Source organism: Balaenoptera acutorostrata, chromosome 19 (genome assembly GCF_949987535.1).
Source record: "Balaenoptera acutorostrata chromosome 19, mBalAcu1.1, whole genome shotgun sequence".
NCBI classification, from domain to species: domain Eukaryota; kingdom Metazoa; phylum Chordata; class Mammalia; order Artiodactyla; family Balaenopteridae; genus Balaenoptera; species Balaenoptera acutorostrata.
The window spans coordinates 50,944,372-50,953,841 of record NC_080082.1 but is presented as its reverse complement, the minus strand read 5'-3'; positions in this window follow the sequence as shown (position 1 = coordinate 50,953,841).

Here is a 9,470-nt window from a genome sequence, read left to right as displayed (position 1 = left end):
GAAAGTCCCTGACTTTTACTCCCTAGTGGGACACTGGGTTGTTACCAGAATCTATGTGCCTCAAATTGCAATTCTTTGATCCCAAATAAATGTTTTTTTTTCTTGATTATTGCCTCCTAGGTTTATTTAGGTTGACAGGAACCAGAATTCCTTGGAGAAATGGCTGATTCTAAGGCTGGGCAGGAAATATACAAGATGAGCCTGCAATGTCTTGTAGTACCAGAAAATAAAGGAAGTGCTTCAAAAAACAAAATGATGGGGTATGTCAAAGGGACACAGGAGCCAACTGAAAGAGCTCACAATAGCCAAAGCTGGAACAATTTGAGAAAAACAAACAAAAACAAAAACAAAAATACATAGTATTGAATTATAACCCAAAGTATAAAATAAATATCAATGAGTCCATCCTGACATAAATAAATGGTTGAATAAATAAATGGGGGATATTGACCAAATCTCCCATATAAAAGAATTCTAAATAATTTGTGTGGATTACCCGTCCTCGAGTAGTTGAAGCATTACTCCCCACCCCTTAAGTGTGGACTGTGCATGGTGACTTCCTTCCAAAGAGCATAGTCTGGGAGGAGGGATAAAGTAACTGTACAGTGGAGAAATCTGGCAAACACTACCTTGGCTAGGAATTCAAGGCTAATATCATCAGTGATAAGTTATGTTGATAGCATATACCTCTAATATGATGTTGTAAGAATGGCAGTTAGTGTGGTCTTCCTCCCCCAAATTCAAACCCCCAGCCTAACTAGGAAAAAAAATTAGACAATCACAACTTCAGGGACATTTATAAAACAACTAACCAGTACTCCTCAAAACTGTCAAGGACATCAAAAGCAAGGAAACTCTGAGAAACTGTCACAGTCTTGAGGAGCATAAGGACACAGAAGACTAAATGTAATGTGGTATCCTGGATAGGATTCTGGAACAGAAGGACATTAGGTAAAAACTAAGGAAATTTGACTGGAGTATGGGCTTCAGTTAATAAGAATATACAAATGTACTGTAGTAGTATAAGACGTTAACAAAAGGGGAAACTGGGTGTTCATTATTCGGGAACTCTGAACTATTTTTGCAACTTTTCTGTAAATCTAAAACCATTCTAACAGAAAAAGCTTATTTAAAATAAAGTAGGGACTTCCCTGGTGGTCCAGTGGTTAAGAATCCGTGTTGCAATGCAGGGGATGCCGGTTCGATCCCTGCTTGGGGAATTAAGATCCCACATGCTGCAGGGCAACTAAGCTCGCGTGCCGCAACTACTGAACACTCGAGCCACAACTAGAGAGCCCGTGCACCGCAGGTACTGAGCCCACGCACTCTGGAGCCTGCGCACAGCAACGAAAGATTCCCGAGTGCCGCAACTAAGACCTGACGCAGCCCATAAATAAATAAACAAACAAACAAACAAATAAATAATTTAAAAAATAAAAGTATGAGACTATAGAACAAGACAATGGGTGCAGGAAACTTGCATTAGACGTTTTAAATTAAGGAGTAACAGTGAAAAGTGAGATTTATATTACTATACTAGAGTGCTTTAAGGATCCCAATGGCAAAAAAGTGGCTGAACCTCAAGAATTTGGAACAGAACTTTAAAAACTCAGTTAGGCCTCTGCCTTGCCCCCCACCACTGCCCTCCACCTCACTCCTTACCTTCTGAAATACCAGAAAGGAAAGAGTATGCATAAAACCAGATTAGGCTTTTCTAAAACCAATCTGCTTTCTTGGAGATTAAACACATGAAGTAAATAACACAACAGCTTGGCTGAATAGTAGAATTGGAGATATATGGAAGAGTAACTATAAGAATAGAAAAATCATGCTTAGAGTTTCTCCCAAAATTCTGTGCAAAAGGATAAAAGTGGAAAACATGAGAGAAAATGACATGTGAAAGGCAGTGCCAGAAATTCTAATGTCTGTCTAATAGGAATTCTACAAGGAGAAACCAATAATAAGGAAGAAAAGGGAATTTTAAGAAAAAAGGAAGACAGAGAAAAATTTTGGGAGGTGAAAAAAGACAAATTTTCGAGTAAAAGTTATAAAAGCTAAAATTTAAAGTGCTCTTTCTTTTACCAGGCCTAGTTTTAAGAATGTTACATGCATTAATTATTTTTCATAACAATCCCATCATGTGGGTACTATTTCGATCCTCATGTGACAGACACAGAAACACAGAGGTAAAGCGACCTGTTCAACATCACAGAGCAATTAATGGAGGAGGCAGAATGCAAACCTGCTTTCTTTGTTAATGAAACTTTTTATTTTGACATAATATCAAATGTACAGAAAAGTTGCAAGAATAGCACAAAGAATTCCTGTATACCCTTCACACAGATTCTGTAAATGCTAACATTTACTGCATTTATTTTACAATCCTATTTTTTTCTGAACACTTGGAATTTCATTCAGAAAAGTCAGTTGCCCACGTAAGGCTCCTTTACCCCTAAATGTTTCAGTGTATACATCCTAAAAGCAAAGACATTCTCTCCCATAATCTCCATAATTACAATGATCAAAATTATGAAATTTACATGGATATAATACTTTTATTTTAATATTTACCTTATTCAAATTCACAATTGTTCCAATAAAGCCTTTACAGAAAAAAAAATTCTGTTCCAGGGTCATATATTACACTTGTCATGTCTCTTTAGTCTCCTTTAACCTGAAACAATTCCTCAAGCTTTGTCCTTCTTGACCTTGACATTTTTCAAGAGCAAAGGCCAGTTATTTTGTAGAGCATTGCTCAATTTGCATTTTTCTGTGATTTCCTTATGATTAAATTCTGGTTATGCCTTTTGGCAGGAATATCACAGAAGTCGCTCTGTTCTGGAGGTGCAGGATGTCATTTTGTGCCACACTGGTTATGTAAACTTTGATAACTGGTCAAGATGCTGTCTGCCAGGTTTCTTCACTGTAATGTTACTACTTTCCCCTTTGTAATTAATATTTGTGGAGAGAGACTTTACGATGGTATCAAATTCTGTTTCTCATCAAATTTTCACCCATTAGTTTTGGCATACATTGATGATTCTTACCAGAATCAATGATTAACTGTGATGGTTGATGGATGGTGATTTTCTAATTTCACCATTCCTTCTACATTAGTAAGTTGGCATTCTACTATAAAGCATGTTTCATGGATGCTTCTTTTAGTCACTGTATTAGTCAATGGTTTTACTCAATCTGCTACTATTATGACCTGTTTTGATGCTCAGATTGTCCAGATTTGGCCAGTGAGAACTCCTTGAGATACTGTGACTTTTTGACATATTTCAACCATTTTTTGAGCACTTCCCTACTTTCTACCCCCTCAGAATGTTCCAATCCCATCTTGTGTTTTCTCTGCTCAGTTTCTTATGCTATTTCTCCAAGGAGCCCTTGTTCCTGGGATCTGGGTGCTGCATATTCTCATTGCTACAGCGGTGTAATTGCTTCTATGTCCTCTCTGCTAGGGGGACATACATACACACACCTTTATATGAATCTCTAATTTTTTTTTTTTTAAACACGACTTTGTAGTGATACCTCCAATTGCAATCCAACACCACAGGGTTCATCCTAGCCTCCTGCTCTCCCTATTGCAATGCCCTTCTCCAGCAACAACAAACTTGGCTCCCATTATATTTACTTACTCCGAAATACAGTTACTTTTTTGCTTGATTCTAGAATACATGAAATAGTTCCAGAATTACTAATCTGTAATCACTGTGTAAATCAATCCTACTAACGAGTTAATTACTTGTTTACGGGTTTTTTTTTTCTTCTTTTGTTTTTAGCCTGAGGGAATATGGTCAAATTGTCTTCAAAAGTTGCTTGCCTAAGTCTTTTTTCCCCCTTTAGTGTGAAGGAAACTTTTTTTTTTTTTTTTTGCTTATATTCCAATTTAGGTTCTCTCCTGTTATTCACTTTTTAAAAAAACTGAACTATAGTTGATTTACAATATTGTGTTAGTTTCAAGTGTACAGCAAAGGGATTCAGTTATACATATATATTCTTTTTCAGATTATTTTTCGTTAGAGGTTATTATAAGATATTGAGCATAGGGATTTCCCTGGTGGTGCAATGTTTAAGAATCCGCCTGCCAATGCAGGGGACATGGTTTCGATCCCTGGTCTGGGAAGATCCCACATGCTGTGGAGCAACTACGCCCGTGAGCCACAACTACTGAGCCTGCGTGCCACAACTACTGAAGCCCACGCGCCTAGAGCCTGTACTCCACAATAAGAGAAGCCACCGCAATGAGAAGCTCGCACACCGCAATGAAGAGTAGCCCCCGCTCGCCACAACTAGAGAAAGCCTGCGTGCAGCAATGAAGACCCAATACAGTCAAAAATAAATACATAAAATAAATTTATTTTAAAGAAAGATATTGAGTATAGTTCCCTGTGCTATACAGTAAATCCTTGTTGTTTATGTGTTTTATATATAGTTGTATGTTAATCCATACTCTTAGTTTATCCCTCCCCACTTTCCCCTTTGGTTGTTATTGACTTTTAAAAATTATTTACTTATTTATTTATTTATTGGCTGCGTCAGGTCTTAGTTGCAGCACGCTGGATCTTTTGCTTCAGCACATGGGCTGTTTGCTGCGGTGCGTGGGCTTCTCTCTAGTTTTGGCATGCGGGCTCAGCTGCCCCGCAGCATGTGAGATCTTACTTCCCCAACCAGGGATCGAACCAGCGTCCTCTGCATTGCGAGACAGATTCTTAACCACTGGACCACCAGGGAAGTCCCTGTTATTGACTTTTAAAATTTGTAAAACATTAATATGGTCCCCAAAGTAAAAAAATACAAAAAATAAAAAGAATGTGTCACGTCCCTGTCCCTTTATGTACTAAAATCCCCTATGTATTTAGGTTTATTTATGGAATTCTGTTCTATTCCACTGGTCTGTTCATGAGTACCACATCGTTTCGATTATAGGGACTTTTTAGTATTTTTAATTATCTGATTAGACTAGTACCACTTTGCAGCTTTTCTTTTTCAGTGTTAGCCTGGCTATACTTACATAAAACCTGTATTGCTGCCACTATAGATACTGTATACACTTGAGATGAAAAGATTAACTGAATTGTCCCCCTCCAGTAACTCTCCTTCCCAGTACCTTTCTCTTCATGACCCTTATCAATATGTGAAGTTTTCTTAGTTAGGTACTCACCGGTTTTCTGCTTTCCAGATTTTCCTGGAGATTGGGGATCTTGTCTTTAATATCCACTAACATATTGAAATAGCCAGAGCACATCATGGCACCCTCCAGGTATGCATTATGCACAAGCATTTGCACGCATTTTTTTTATTAGCTATTCTGGTGGGTGTACAGCCATATCACATTGTGGTTTTAATTTTTCCTTTTTCTTGATAATTAACGAACATGAGCACAGTCTGATATCTTTATTGACCATTTGGATATCCATTTTTTGGAAGTGCTTTTTTTTTTTTTTTTTTTGGCCGTGCTGCACGGCCTGCAATGGAAGCACGGAGTCTTAACCACTGGACTGCCAGGGAAGTACCCTCATTTCTTATTTGGTTGTCTGTCACTTATTGATTTGTAGTGGTTCTTTATATATTCTTGGTCAAATTTATGTATTGTGAATATAGTCTCCCAGTCTGTGGCTTGCCTTTTCACTTTAATGGTGTCTTTTGATGAAAATAGATTTTTAAATTTAATATAGTAAAATTTACTTTTTTTTCTCCATATGGTTAGTGCTTTTTTTTTTTTTAATTATTTATTTATTTATTTATTTATTTATGGCTGTGTTGGGTCTTCGTTTCTGTGCGAGGGCTTTCTCTAGTTGTGGCAAGCGGGGGCCACTCTTCATCGCGGTGCGCGGGCCTCTCACTATCGCGGCCTCTCTTGTTGCGGAGCACAGGCTCCAGATGCGCAAGCTCAGTAATTGTGGCTCACGGGCCCAGCTGCTCTGCGGCATGTGGGATCTTCCCAGACCAGGGCTCGAACCCGTGTCCCCTGCATTGGCAGGCAGATTCTCAACCACTGCGCCACCAGGGAAGCCCTGGTTAGTGCTTTTTGTGTTCTGTTTAAGAAATCTTTGCTACCCCAAGGCTAGAAAGATATTCTATGTTTTCTTCTAAAGCCTTTGTCATATCTTCTACAATTACATCATTAACACATCTGGAATTGGTTTGTGTGAAGTGTAAGATAAGAGCCAAGGTTAATTTTTTATCGATATGGATATGCAATTGATCCAGTGCTACTTATTGAAAAGAACATCACTTCCTCTGCAATCACACTGCGAGGAACCTTTGTCATAAATCAGAAGACCACATGTATGTAGGTCTGTTTCAGGGCTCTTTATTTTGTTCTATTGGTCTGCTTGTTCGTTTTGCATCAGTATCACGTTGTCTTAATGACCAAAGTACACCTTATCACATTAACAAATTCAAGAAGAAAAATATATCAGTGTGCCAAAAAGGCATCTGACAATATTCAGCAGGCATTTTTAATTGAAAAAAAAAAAAGTTAAATAGGGACTGAAGGAAACAAGAACCACACAAGGTCTGTTTACCTCAAACAGAGAGCAAACATTACACTAAGTGATTTCCATTAAGTTGGGAAAAACAACTAGATGCCCGCTATCACCACTAATACTAAATCTTGTTCTGGAAATTATTTCTGTTAGAGTAAGAATAATAAAATAATCACTATAAATATTCAGGAAAAATCATATCTATTTGTAGTTGACATAACTGACTGCCTAAAAAATTAAGAGTCTAGTAAAAAAATGAATTTTAAAGGTTATTGGGTAATAATGAAAGTGATGATTGTATCCATATTTAAAATTTTAATATGACAATATCACAATAAAGACAGAAATAAGCCACAGTCTGGGAGAAGGTGAGTCCATCATAATACTAGGTAAAGGATTACTATCTAGAATGTTATTTTTAAGAATCCCACTATTTTTATATGAATGTTTTTTTAAAAAGGAACATGGGCAATACATATGAATTGGCAAGCTATAGTATTTAGCAATAAACATATGTGAAAAGATGCTCAACTCATTATTTACCAGGAAAATATTAAAGCACATACCAGAAGTGGGGATATAAGGAAATAATATTTCACTGGTTGAAGGGGTTGTAAATTGGTACCATAAGGATGTTCTCCTCTTCTACAGCAATATCTAGTGAGGTTGAACATGAACATAACCTCTGACTTACCAATCTCACCTTTGATAAATACCTCAGAGAAACCCTTGTTATGTATAGCAAGAAACTCAGATATTCAACAAGATATTTTTCAGTGAGGAATTATATATAACCTAAATATTGACCAATAAAAGGCTTCAATACATATGGTGTATTTATATAAAGAAAAGGACTAGGGGTTTTCTATTCTACTGAAAAGCACCATGTTAAATCCAGAAAAGAGCAAGCAGCTAGTTGGACAGCATGCTGAGTTGCTTGCCTTGCTAGATAACCATACACCTGCCACAATGCTGACATTTCCATCCTTGAAGCCTCTCCTTTTGGTTAGGGCAACATCTGCCAAAGTGGAATTACACCTACAATAGGTGTTAGGAATGGGAGCTCTATAGTGAAGTATGAGATACATTGAGTTAGATAAAATGAAACATTTTTGATGGTCTTTTGTTAGGCACTTAATGTGATTTTTTCTCCCAAGAAATATAGAATATAGAGCTTGCATGCTTGTTTGACCACAAAATCATTTTCTTCAAGAACCATTAAGTACTGGTGTTTTGTGGAACATACTTTAAGAAATGTTGAGTTAATGTACTGTCCCCAAAAGACTTCAGTTAACAAGAAAATGTTACCAGGGAGAAGAAACACATAAAAGCACTTAAAATGCTCATTGTGTATGTTACATTTTTGTGTAAACACTGTGTTATGTCCACAAATTAAAAGCAATTTGAAATCATGAGTGGAAGAGATTTATTATTCTAGATGGTGACTGATTATTCAATGACATCTGCCCACTCTGAGCAAAATGGACTTAGAGGTACAAGTCAGTGTATGACAGTGACATTCATTTGGCTGAAAATAAAGTGCTGTGGCAATACTTGTTTTTCTTTTGTAGAAGGTAATAACTTTTAAGTATTGAATGCCTATTTTTCAAATAATTTTTCATTCCTTTTATAAAATTGATGAAGCTAAAATAAAAGAGAAAAAGAAGAGAAACAATAGAAAGAAATTATTGGGGCAGGATCACGTCATTTTTCCCAACACTGTTACACTGCTCAAGTTAGAAAACCTAAATGCCTAACTAAATCACAAAAGGTCAGGCCCTGGGTATTCCTGGTAAATCATTTTATGTTTTATAACTGTTTTTTTAGACTACTGAGTTCAATTTACTGAACTTTATTTGGAATGTCTGCATGTTATCTTAAATGATACTGGTCTAGATTTTGCTTTTTAGGGATTACCCTCATCTAAAATTTTATTATTGGGATATCTGCCTTATAGAATGATCCTGCAAAATTTTGTTAGAGGTTACCTATTCTTTAAAACTTTATTGCCTGAAAAACTATCGATTCTAGTTTTTAAAAAAACAAGAACTCCACTTAAATTTCCTTTGTTTACAGATCTCATACATTATAAAACTATAACTTATAAAATCTATAAATTATAAATTGTTTAAAATATAAAATAAAATATAAAATCTATACATTGTTCAGGCTTTCTATAGTCTCTTGAGTCAACTTTGATCATTTAGGTTTCTCTAGATAGCTCATTCTCTATATTTTTATACATACTGAAATATACGTATATAGTAACATATAAATTTTAAAACTTTTAAATCTCTTTGATATATGTACCTATTTCACCATTCCCATACATAAAGCTGTAATTGAATCATCTTTTGTCCCTCAATAATAACTGCTGATTCTATATTAATGGTATTTTCAAAGAGAATATTCTTGGATAAAATCTACTACTTTATTAACTATTCTTTTACTTTTTAAAAAAAATTCTTTTTATTTATTTATTTTTGGCTGCATTGGGTCTTTGTTGCTGCGTATGGGCTTTCTCTAGTTGCAGTGAGCGGGGGCCACTCTTCGTTGCAGTGCGCGGGCTTCTCACTGCAGTGGCTTCTCTTGTTGCGGAGCACAGGCTCTAGGTACGCAGGCTTCAGTAGTTGCGGCACATGGGCTCAGTAGTTGTGGGTCGCAGGCTCTAGAGTGCAGGCTCAGTAGTTGTGGCTAAGTAGTTGGGCTTAGTTGCTCCGCAGCATGTGGGATCTTCCCAGACCAGGGCTCGAAGCCATGTCCCCTGCACTGGCAGGTGGATTCTTAACCACTGCACCACCAGGGAAGTCCCTCTTCTACTTTTTTTAAGTTGTACTTTTACTTTTATTGTATGAATTACTTCCTGCTATTTACCTTAATTAAAAAAAATAAAGGGGGCTTCCCTGGTGGCACAGAGGTTAAGAATCTGCCTGCCAATGCAGGGAACAGGGGTTTGAGCCCTGGTCCGGGAAG